Here is a 12850-nt window from a genome sequence, read left to right as displayed (position 1 = left end):
ATAGTTGTTGCCTGTCAGTCAGCAAAGCTACATCACTCCATATACTGTACTGATACAGTCCAAGGTCAGCTGCTCAAAGGAGTCCCACAAGACCATCTAGAGTCTTCCCTGTTGAATGTCAGCAGTCTTTTAACAGCCATAATGTAGCCCATACTGGGACAGTACTGTGTGTTACTCGACTGGGCAAGCACTAACAGAAAGTGGAGCTTGATTAGTATTATATGTAATTTGGCATGTGTTGTTGGATAAATTTATTATGTAAAGTTTGACTGTTGATTTCTTTACTAAAGGACTTTGGGCAAGAGTATGCAATGCTCGGCTATAATAGAGATGTGGAAAGGTGGGGAAGTGGGGTCCGGTGGTGATTTGGTGTGTTTCAATGGGAACCAGAACTTTTGAAATACTCATGAACTAGCTCTGAGAAATTTACTGGTACCTACGTTTTTAGACAGGTTCACATTGAATAGTTAAGAATGAGCTAACTTGGCATCATTGTTTTTCTTTAATATATATGGTAATTCTGTTATTCTGTGGTACAGTGAAGAGATTGAATTATTGTAATACAAGGCTATTTTCCTAACGTGATTCAGGGAAGGGTACCTCCATCCAGAATAAATTACCTGTGATGTCTAATGAATTGAAAGTGTCAATGTCTGGATAATATATTACACCTTGAATAAAAACTAACTTTAGTACTGTAGTGATTGGAATGAGGGCCAGGTGAATCCCATTGACAATGAATTCCTTGATTGGGACCCTCAGTCCAAACAGTACAAATACATATCTATCTATTTAGTGACCTTTGCTAAAAAAAAATTCAACAACCCAATAAAGATGGCTGCTATCAAATACACAATGGGTACGTTGGCTACTTCAGTAATGTCAAGAAATGTTCAGAACAAAAAGCAACCTTATCACCTCTTCTTCAGTCAGCCTGCTTATAACACCAATAAAGTAAGCTTAAATAACACCTGCTTCTGATCTCAATCTCTCTCAGAAGTATGATTTCTCAAAAATGTCCTGTATTTTGTTTGCCAATCCCCAGTTTACAATGATGATATCTTCACCAGCAATCTGACTGCATCAGAGCTCCTCTGAAAGAGAACTCTGTGCATAACTATCTGAAAGACCTCCTGCTGGACATTGGCTGACTGGACCCTCTCTAATTCATGCGACCTAATTCCAATACATTGAATTCTAAATGACTTGTAATTTCTTTGCTTTCTTTTTCTTTCCTTCTTGGATGCATGTGTGTGAATGTGTCTGTGAACCATTGCCCTGGGTTTTGAATGCAACAATAAATCCTACTTCATTTTAACCCTAAAGAGTTTTGCTGTGGGTCATTTAGTTATGACTTTGCAAACATGGTTTGGGGAAATATGCTACTGAATTTATTTTAAAAGCAAAAAGAAAATAAGAAAAGAAAATTAAAAATAAAACCCCTAATTCTCTTAAGGAGAGGACAGGATGGCAGTAAACATAATTCAACTCACCTCTCTCTTTTTTGTGAGAAATGGCAATTACGTTTTGCAATCTTGGCCAAATCCCAGTGACAAATTGATAAGTCCACAGTATCTCAGAATGTGATGGAAGCCATTTACAATCAATTCTTTTTTACAGGTAAATGAAAAGGTCATTATTTCGACATAATGTGGTATCTCTTTTTTACAAGAGTGCTGTCATTTCATCGTAAAATATGTCTTGACAAAAGCTTGAGTTTTGTTTCTGAGATTTACAGTTACTGTTTGCATCAACAATTTCAATGCAACAACACAGCATCTACAACTAGTGCAAAGTATTTGCTGTGACAGGTAAATGTAGGCTGACAATGATATCCTAGTGTAATTTGACAATGCACAGTAACCTTTATTTTCCCAAACTCTGTCGGCATCGTTAAATGGCTATGGCTATTTAGCAATGAAATCATAAATATATTGTAGCTTCCATAATTTCAGTGACAATTTACTTGCATTTATTTCTTTAGGCCTCGATGATCACAGGAAAGGCCACTGAAAAAAGCTGTTATATGTTGCTGCAGATGTTTTGTATGTTAATGCTGGGAATACATCGCCTAACACTGTATTTCCCACCAAATCAACTTCATGTTGCTAGCTGATAAACGTTATGAATTTTGTCGGTGGATTTACAAATCATGGAGTGGTATAGGACCATTTCCCCAATGCCATTACTTGCAACGTCAGGAATCTTGAGATTGACTTTGGGACAGTGCTAGGGTAGGTGCAACATCCATGCATCACCGAAAATCTTTCCCAAATGCTGCAATATTAACTGAAAACAACCAATGCTGGAGATCCCAGCGGGTCAGACAGCATCCATGGAGAGAGAGGAAGCTAATGTTTCGAGTCTAGATGACTCTCCATCAGAAGTAATGAAGTGTGGAGGGGACAGCATTTATGCTATAGTTTGGGGTTGTTGGGGTGTGGGGTAGTGAGTGTATGGCGCTAGCGGAGAAAAGATGTTGATAGTTCAGGTTAAGTGATAGAATGTGATAATGGCAAAATAATGACGTGTTTAACTGCCAGACTGGAAAGGACAGGCAGTTCCCCTGGAAAGTGGGGAGGGGAGAGAGGACATGATGACAGAATGTAACAAGGTGAAAGAAAGGGAAGAAATGGTTCACAATTTGAAGTTGTTGAACTCAATATTAAGTCCAGAAGGCTGTAAAGTGCCCAGTCTTAAGATGTGATGTTGTTCCTCCAGTTTGCGCAGCGATTCACTGGAGCACTGCAGCATGCTGGGCACAGACATGTGGTTACGTGAGCAGGATGCTGTGTTAAAATGACTAGCTACGGGAAGGTTGGGGTCATGTTTGCACACAGACCAGAGGTGTTCCATAAAGCGGTCACCCAGTCTGTGTTTGATTTCCCCAATGTAGATTAGGCTACATTGGGTGCAGCGAATACAATACTAAATAGTTTCTTCCGGTTGCCCTGTGCACCAGTCATCTCACAAGAGAGAACTGGTGATTATCTTGATAGATTTAGATATCGAGTTGAATTATACATTATGAAATCTCTAACATGCATTCTTTACAATGGTTTAGTTTAGATGGTCTTTTTGATTATGCATTATTGTTTGTACACCTGCTCTTGCAGGAATTGGATTGGAGTATGTTGAAGGATGCGCGTTATTATTTTGCAATCCTTTCATGCCATATTTTCCAGTCAGTTAAATCTGCAGACAGAAATAGATCCTATGTTTCAACTACTGTTGGCATGTCAGCATTGTTATAGCAACAAAGAATTAGTTAGACACTTTGATTAAGGGCAAGAAAATGTGAATTTACAAAAAAAAAGCCTGACTGAATAGTTTCAAAGAAGAGTTACCTGAGAAGTGAAATATTTCGGGCACGTCAAATGGACTTGTGAATCAGTTTATCATTGCAGCAGGTTTTATTTTCTATTAGCTTGTAAATTTCAAATGTTAAATTTCAAACCAAGGAAAAGTGACTGCAGGATTAGAAATAATTCTCCATAGGTTTGAACATGTTTCAATGCAAAGAAGGTTGGGTGAGATGAAAACTCAGCTGAAATTTGTTAAAAAGCCTGTAACGCTGTAGACCAAATTTACCTTCACAGATTCTAAAGTATGAGTGTGAGAGGGAAGACAGAGCTAGAGAAAAGGGCCAGGAAATCTAATGTTCACCTGCTTTAAAATTTATTCTGCAACATTGCCAGCTTATAAAGGTGATAATTAGGAGTCTCTTGCCTCTGGAAACAAAAACATTGGTGGAGAAATTAAATCATAATTCAAATGGCACGACAGAGAAACCTGTTAGATTTTCTTTCTTGCAAAAAAAATACTTTCTGAAGTCCAACTAGTTGCGACTAATTCTTACCCAGGATATATGTCACAGAGAGCCATGTATTATGAGAAGTATTTCAAATTCTGAGGTGATTGGATTTTTTGACCACTTTCACTTGTGCAGGTACTTAACAAGTGCATTACTGAGCAAAAAGCCAAGCAACAAAATATCATGAGCATTTCCATAACCTGATTATTTTTTATGACCTGAATGTAGCCATGCTTGAGTAGAAAAATTGTGTCTAAAACAATAAACAGGACTTGGTGGGTCAACACCAAATTAAACTGGCTCAACCTGGTACACAAAGAGAGTGCCATTATACTTCTCTTTCCTTGATGAATGTGTTACACATTATCCAAAAGTCCATACAATTTATTTATCTTTTTTTCCATATGTTTATAAATCAAACTTAATCACTGGTTTCCTATTCCTATGAATATATCTCCTTTCTTGACTCAAACTTTCAGAAGTTGGGGAAGCATTTTAACCCATCTTGGCCTGGAACGGAGAAAAGATTTTCTCGAACAAGGCTTGTTTTTGCCCTTGACCGTCAATTTAATTTTTCCCTTCGTCAGATATGTCTGTCTGATTGACTCAGATCTGAATTAGTTTCAGGCATAACTTGTGCCACAGTAACTGTTGGTATTCTGCTTATTTCAACTATCCAAATCATTAGACTTATTTGATTATTTCCAAATCCCTTCTTTTTAAGTCAATTTTTCTTCATGAACTGCTGAGTGTTTTACATGATCCACATGTATGCACATAACCAATCCATCACCAAGTATCTTGATTTAATACATATGAGTACTGTACATGTTTACAACTCTCCCTGGGAACCATTTTGACCACCGATGATGCTTATCTTTCACCTTAATATGCTGGGTTCAACTTCCGACCTCTCACTGTGCTCTGTCATGATTTTCCTTCTGTCTGGATGATTTTCCTTTACTTACTGTGCCAAATATGTCTTCGGTGATGAAAATCTCATTCCAGGCTGTCTTCAAAGAAACAATTGCTGTCATTCTACTAACAGTGACATGAGGTGTGTTATGATAAACAAAGTTGCCAGTTTGTGATTCAATGACATCTGACATTTTATTCCAGTTTGTAGCCAACCTTTGTTTAACAAGAGCTCACTTGACAATCTGCTTTTTTATTTGAAGCAGGGTGATATGCTGGAACACTAGTGAGTTTTTGCCCTGTTTATTCTTGTGAAATTTGAAAACTCTTCTGAATAAATGATTTGGAGATGCCGATGTTGGACTGTGGTTTACAAAGTTAAAAATCATGCAACACCAGGTTATAATTCAAGAACTTTATTTGCCGTGATTCTAGCTTTTGGAGCGCTGCACCTTCATCAGGTGGTTGTGGAGAATAAGATTATGAGACAGAATTTATAGCAAAAGTTTACAGTGTGATGTAACTGAAATTATATATTGAAAAAGACCTGGATTGTTAGTTAAGTCTCTCTCTTTTAGAATGACCATGTTGGTTTCAGTTCTTTCATATGTAAATCACAAAACATTTTTTAAGAGTTCACTCGCTAAAGGTTTTGTTAAAGTTCACTTGAGAATGTAACTTCTAAAAAAAAAGTTTTGTGATTTACATACAAAAGAAGTGAAACCAACATGTTCAGTCTAAAAGATGAGAGACTTAACAAATAATCAAGGTATTTTTCAATGTATAGTTTCAGTTACATCACACTGTAAACTTTTGCTATAAATTCTGTGTCTTACAATCTTATTCTCCACAACCACCTGATGAAGGAACGGTGGTCCAAAAGCTAGTGCTTCCAAATAAACCTGTTGGACTATAACCTGGTGTTGTGTGATTTTTCACTTCTGAATAAAGCTGGTGTCCAATGATAGATACAATTTTCTCTGGTAACCCATAACTAACAAAAAAACTGTGCAAAGTCATTCAAGTTTTGCTAGTTTTTGTTAGATTCATTGGAAATACCTCAAACCACTTTGAATAGCTATCTATCAAAATAAATACCAATTTCCCTCAATTTCTGCAAAATGAGTATGTATCCTCAGCCTCACCTTGCCGTGATTCTAAAGATGCTGCCTTCTTTTTCTACAATTTGACATATTTTACACTGTTTTCTTGTACCTTCTATGTCCTTATGTAACATTGGCCACCAAAGTTAAATAACAAAGATAGATAACTTCTCGCCAGACCCTTTGTCTAACTCATCTGTCATGACAATCACACAGCAACCCATGATTTGTAGATTTTCAGAATTACCACTGAGGCTCCTCCATGTAAATTAAACTTTGTCAACTGACAACTCGTTCTTAAGAATTAGAAACCGGCTGGATAATGGTGCTGGCTACAGTTAACAAAATAGTTGTACATCCTTGACCATATTGTGTCACTATCAGTTCCACCAATATCATCTGCTCTGTCTGGCAACTCATTTACATGTGAAAAGAAAAATAAATCCTCCTCGTTTTGAGTTTTATGTTGATGGGATGGTGATCTAGACATTGCATCAACATCACAGTGAGCTTCCACTTGTTTGTATTTAATGTCAAACTTATAAGCAGACAAAATCAAAGCTCATCTATGCATTCCAGCTTCAGATAATGTGGGTAGTGGAGCTTTTAGATTCAAAAATAACCATCAATGCCTTATGATCAGTTTCAATTGTGAAAACCACAACCATACAAGTAAATATAAAATCCCCTTGCTCCAAAAATCAAAGACAGTGCCATGTGCTCTTTCTGAGTACAATTTCACTCTTGAGACACTGAGACAAATGCAATCGGTCTCTTTACATCAGTACCCAACAGGCGAGAGATCACAGCACCTATTCTGTATGCAGACATATCACATGCTACCTTAATTTGTTTGGATCTATATTACAAAGGCATTTGACCATCCTTCATTTCGATTTTACACAACGTGGAGATTAGTCATATTCCTTGGTCCCAACCAACGGAACACCCTTCAGAAATTGTTTAATAAACTCAAAAAAGCTGGCAAACTTGGAAATTTGAATTCCGCAATCATTTAATTGGCTCAAAAGAGATCTGAGCTCAGAAATATTCTGAGGGTGTGGCATCTTTCTTATAGGTTCAGCCTCACTCTGAATGTAATCCATCCTTCTCTACCCTGTGATCCAAATACTCAGATTTTGGAACATTGCACTTTTGATTACTTTCTCTCTGATCTCCATTGCTTTTCCAAATTCCAGTGCAACGTCTTCAACCTGTCATCATGGATGTGCCTGTTGGAGTTGAAATAGTTATGGCATGTAAGTAAGGCAGTGCTCCCTAAATTTCTTGCAAAATTTAGTTCATTCGCCCTTGAAAAATTCCAGGGATGAAGAAACACCAGATAGCAGCCTATGAAATTAAAGTAGTTCATGTAAGTATTAGTAGTCAATTTAGACTTTGTCTCATGGTGTAATTGAAGTTACAAACAGGCACTTGTGAAAGCAAATTTTTGAAAATATCGGACTTCTGGATATAGCAAACAGATCTTCAATGATTATCAAATTTTGGAGCTATTAAATCTTGTACCTGATCTACTGATAATTTATAATCCCTACATAATTTGCATTTGGTACTACCATTATGGAAGTAGCCCAATTACAATGTTTAACCTTTGGAATAATGTGTTGTGTCACCAGTCTGTTGAGCTCATGTGCTATTTTCTCCCTCAAAGCATAGGACACTGAATGGGGTTGGCAGTAAATTGATTTGAATGAATGAATGTTTCTTTTAATTGCCATGTGTATTTTACAGTGAAAAATATAGCAAATTCAGTGAAAAACTTCCACTTTCGCCATAATTCTGGCACAATTTTGGATACTTTAAGAATAATAATTTAAAAATGGCTTAAGGAGAGACCATAACCCATTCACCACTGCTTCGCTGCTGCCAGTGCCAATGTCGAAATTTCTGTTCCTCAGGCATTGTCTTTCGCCGCTGGGCCTACCTCGCCCAGATTGCCTCTGCCAATGTAGCAGCCAATCCTGAGTCCCGTGCTTGCTCTTCCTCCAGATGTCTCCTTGAAGCCACTGCCAGAGTCCCCACTCTGGACACACCACCTGCCTCAGTCTCTCTGAGCCTTTATGTAAGCCATACATAATTGAATCGGATGGCCAGTTTTACTAAACACCCGAGGATAATGTCATCTTGCATTGTGAGTTTGTTTTCTGTGAGAAAGACCTTGTTCCAGTGCAGCCTCAGTGTGTATAGCCATTTCCTTCTTAGCAATGCCAATTTGTCACCCTTCACTTCAATTATGGGTAATTTTGTGCATTGCTCCTGCTGGTGACTAGAACCATTACACTCCTCTGTAACTTCTTAACTTTCTGCATTTTATCTCCAACTGATGTTGACTCAATCTTTGATGATATAAGGATCCAGGAATCATGCTGACTAGCATCCATGTGTCAACCTCCATGTTCATAGGATCTCCAATCAATATTACTTGGACAAAGTTGACCTGTGAATATTTATTGGACTTCCTTGTGCTATTAATTATAAGGATTTACAACAACCCTTCACCAACTAGCTGCTGTTCAACAACCATTTGCTATGACTGCCATATCGTTTTACCAGTATTTTCCCCGTGTATCTGCTTCTGACATGCCTTGGAGAGATGATTCTTCCTTCTTGCAGCTATAGCACTGTGCATTCACAAATAGCCAATTCTGTTCCCAATGTTGGCCTTAATGAATAATGGGACTTTGCAACTGCCTTTGTTGGGGCCTGCAGCTTAATGAGCTGCAGTTATTCATTCGAACGAGTCACTGTGGTTTGTAACTCTGACTTCTCTCAAGTCACGTTCTACTACATCCATGTACAGTGCTGTTTAGCAAGCTAGGTCAAAGGTTAACTTTGGCAATTTGGGAACTTACTGTGAGTATCCTCACTTTGTAGATTACATACAAATTACACACTGTTTCTCTCTTTGTGTTCTTCAAAATTTCAATGGATGGACAGCTTTTTCAAAAGTGTGGTAAGCTTTCCAATATCCTCACTGAGTAACTGATCACTGGTTCCAAACTGAGAGCTTCTTGTAATCACCAATGCATTTTGCTGCTGGTCAGCTTTATACAAAACATCTGACAGTGAAATGTCTTTTGATCCAACGGGAGTGAGCAAATGTAATTGACTAATTCATGGCCTGCTTTGGTCAGACATATCCACCCCTTTTCTCCACTGCCTGTTTGGATGTTATTAGCAATGAGGAACATCTCAAGCTGCTCCATATAGGCACTGACAGACTCTCAATCAGGACTGTACTCTCCCAGCTTTTCAATAATACCTGACGATGCAGTTACCTTCAAAGGTTAGTCCACCATATATACAAGTAGTCTTTCCACGAAGATTGGATTTGTACAGCCATCACTTGGAAAAGAAAATTCCTCTGCTGGGTGCTTATCTAACCCAAATATGTTTGGCAAAGGACCTCCACAATCACACTTTTTTGTCAAACATATTTCTTTACAGGACAGACTAAAACAATGTGCAAAGCATAACATCTCAGTGTAAAAGAAAAGGCTGATGTATTTGCAACAATCTTCCGCCAGAATTTACCGAGTGATCCATCATGGCCTCCTCCCACTGGTCCCTAGCATCATAGATATCAGTTTTCAGCCAATTCGATTTGCTCCATGTGATACCAAGAAACTGTTGAAGCCACAGAATATTGCAAAGGATTTGGGCCGTAACAAGATTTCAGCAATAGTACTGAAGACTTGTGCTCTAGAAATTGCTGTTGTCTGAGCCAAGCTCTTCCAGTACAGTTACAATACTGGCATTTATCTGACAATGTAAAAAAACTGCTTAGGTGTGTCTTGTACAGAAAAAGCAGGACAAATCCAACCTGGCCAATTATTGCCTCATCAGTCTACTCTCGATCATCAGTAAAGTGATGGAAGGTGTCATCAACAGTGCTATCAAGCAGCACCTGCTCAGCAATAACCTGCTCAGTGATGCTCACTTTAGGTTCCATCAGGACCACTCAGCTCCTGACCTCTTTACAGCCTTGGTTCAACCAAGGACAAAATAGCTGAATTCCAGAGGTGAGGTGAGAGTGACAGCACTTGGCATTATGCACGAGATCTCCAGTATCATTGTGGGATAGTGCTAAGACATGCCACAGAGCTAAAACATTTATGAAACAAAAAGCGTCAAAGCCATTCATAATTCAACACTCTTCAGTTTCATTCACAACTCTTTCAAATTAACCAGCCATTGTCAGGCCACAGAGGAACTTTGATCAACATTTGAATTTGGACATTTAGCCCTAAAATAACAGATAATGATTGCCTCCAATGGATTCCTTGTCTTCAGCAACATCATCATTATTCAGATCCCATCATCAAGATTGGTATCCAATGGACCAGCTGCTAACTGATAGGTAGTCAAGAACTTTGTGACAAGAACATAGATGGACACTTAACTAACTGCTCACTCACCAAATTACACAAAAAATTTCCCGCCACCTATGAGGCTGAAGAGGAGAGGGTAGGTGATCATGCCAGTGGACTAGTTAATCTAATGGTCCAGATTCATGCTCTGGGACACCAGCCCAAGTTGCACTATGGCAGCTGGTGGGATTTAAATAAGCAGAGATTCAATTCAGTAAAATTCTGGACTTGAAAGCAACTCTCAGTAATGGTGACCATGAATCTACCATTGCTTGCCATTAAAAACCCATCTGGTTTACTGAGATCTACTGCTTTATCTGGTCTGGCTAATATGTGATTCCTGACCGTAGCAATTTGCTTGACTCTTATCTACCTGCTGAATTGGCCAAGCAAGCCACCCGGTCATGGCAATTTGGTATAGGCAATTAATGCTGGCCTTGCCCACATCCCATGATTGAGTTAAAAAAATGTAAAGAATGTGACGGAGTACTCATCACACATCCGGATGAGAGTCTCACAACTCAAAAAGCTTGATGCCATTCAGGATGAAGCAGGTAATGTTTGGAATTCTTGCCATTGAACTCAATGTTCAGTTATCCATGACTGGTGTACTGCGGCTGCAGTATGCAGAATATGCATTCACACAACTTTTCGTCAATGGGAACACTGCAGTGTACAAGGGAATGTCTGATTTATGGGTGCAATGTATTCTTAGGCACCTTAGTAAATGACCAATGCCTAGAGTAAGTAATATTGTTTTACCTGCAATGCAGTTCAAACAATAAAAATAATCTGAGGGCAGTTTATAATGAGGATTCATAATAAAGACCCATGGGACATGATTCATACTGTAGGATTGATCCAACATGCTATCTTACATAATGTACTTGTATAGTTACGCTCTATGCTTTGAATTGTTTATAAATCTGATCCCACTGATTTTCATAATTTATTTCTCTTTTATCCTTTTGTTACAAATTAATTTGGTGAACATGTGGATGAAGAAATGAAACAATGGATTTAATGGCCCACTGATTTCTTTTCACGACTGGTTACAGTGAACTCAAGGGCAGGGTGAGTGCTAATTAGCCTGTTGGCATGGGATGGGAGTTTAGAAATGCAAAATTGAATTGTATTTAGAAGATATTTTCAGATCAAACTTCAATCCAATGATTAGATCATAGTATGTTATATTTCACAGTAAGTTATCTCATGTTTATGTAGTTAACCAGGTATCATGACTCTTAGGGATGAATGCTAATTCACCTTGACGTAACTTACAGAGGACTTATTCAGACCTTTATAACTCAGAGATGGGACTTGGGTGTGCAGTGCGCAAAGCAGCTGGAGAAACTGGAGAACCAGGTAGTTTGAAGTCCAAGGGATTACAGGTCATCAGCTTTGTTTAACTGAAAACAACGGGAAAAATATCACCAATCAAGTACTGGGCGAATGTGTCCTACTGTATTTCTCTTGGGTTACTGAATGGATAAATTAGAACTCATGATACAATATGTAATGAGTGGTCAGTGCTAGAAGTAAGTTAAATGGGCTGAATGACTTCTTCCTGTTTCACTTTATAACCTGGACTCAGATTGATTTTAAGCTGCTCTTTTATGTTTCATGCTGCGTCTGATCATGAATTACACATTTTTATTATGGGCTCTGATTTATTCAGTTACCTTCTGAGAGAAAGACGTCAGTGCTTATTTTTCCAGCCCTAAAGGTTGAAGGCAGAATGCAGTAAATGGAAAATGATCAGTTCAAATCGTAATTTAATGAAAGGTCCTTTGTTATTTCAGTGTTGTATGACTACAATGAACGTAATCATGGATTGTAGCCAGTTGTTTCAGATATGATTGCTTATTGGGCTGGAATCATGGCACTCCATTGTTTCTGGTTGGTTTACAACATTGTAATTGCACTAAAATGTAACAGGAGGTGTTGTTTTGAGAAGTGACATCCCCAAGGTGTGATTTAGGAATGTTAGAAGTTTCTGCAAAACAATATCTACTATCTATTGTAAAGACCCATGTCTTTGTTTTGTACTTTTAATTGTGGTCTGAAACGAGTAGAGAACTGTTTTGAAATCAAGGATTGGTAAACATCTTGAAAGCAAGCAACCCAACATTGTTTACACAGCTGCTGGTTCCAGCTGTACTTGAAGTGTAGTTTGCAGACGAGCTGGAGCTGTAGATTTGAGTACAAATAGAGATTCAAATGGCAACACGTAGCTGGTTGTCTGTGGATTACTGGCTAGTTATTGATGACACAGGCCTTTCTACCTGCCAATAACTATGATTGATTCTCAGATAGCTGAAGACCTGGGGCTGTGCACAAAATACACAGAAGCTTTCATATTTGCGCCAGCTCAGGGGATCTCTTTGATCTTTGCAGTAAAAACTAACATAAGCCTGAAGAAAACACGTTTATTTTATCTCTAGCAGTTGCTGTAAGACATGACATTTAATTAACAACTCAGAACAATCCCAGGATATACTTGCTGTAACATCTCAGTTGTCTGATTTTCCACTGTCCTTTTAAGCACAGCAGGTATCAGTCTCACCTGTGATCCAGCCACATCATTCCTGAGCATAAACTGTATCTCCAGAACCACAAATTTCTCT

At 38.3% G+C, this 12850-nt stretch overlaps 1 protein-coding gene across 5 annotated transcripts in view; it reads left to right on the top strand.

Annotated features, from left to right (window-relative positions):
• Nucleotides 1–12850, top strand: part of LOC122552701 (regulator of G-protein signaling 7) — a 450150-nt gene that overhangs the window by 64081 nt on the left and 373219 nt on the right. The window contains exon 2 of one of the 5 annotated variants that reach the window (XM_043695585.1): nucleotides 11228–11297. The exons of the other annotated variants lie outside the window; for them this stretch is intronic. The gene's annotated coding sequence lies outside the window, so the exon portion shown is untranslated. The remainder of the gene's footprint in view (nucleotides 1–11227; nucleotides 11298–12850) is intronic. 5 annotated transcript variants of the gene reach the window in all.

This window comes from Chiloscyllium plagiosum, chromosome 9 (assembly GCF_004010195.1).
Source record: "Chiloscyllium plagiosum isolate BGI_BamShark_2017 chromosome 9, ASM401019v2, whole genome shotgun sequence".
Classification (NCBI taxonomy): Eukaryota; Metazoa; Chordata; class Chondrichthyes; order Orectolobiformes; family Hemiscylliidae; genus Chiloscyllium; species Chiloscyllium plagiosum.
Note: the sequence above shows the minus strand (reverse complement) of the source record. Positions and strands in the feature narration are given on the sequence as shown.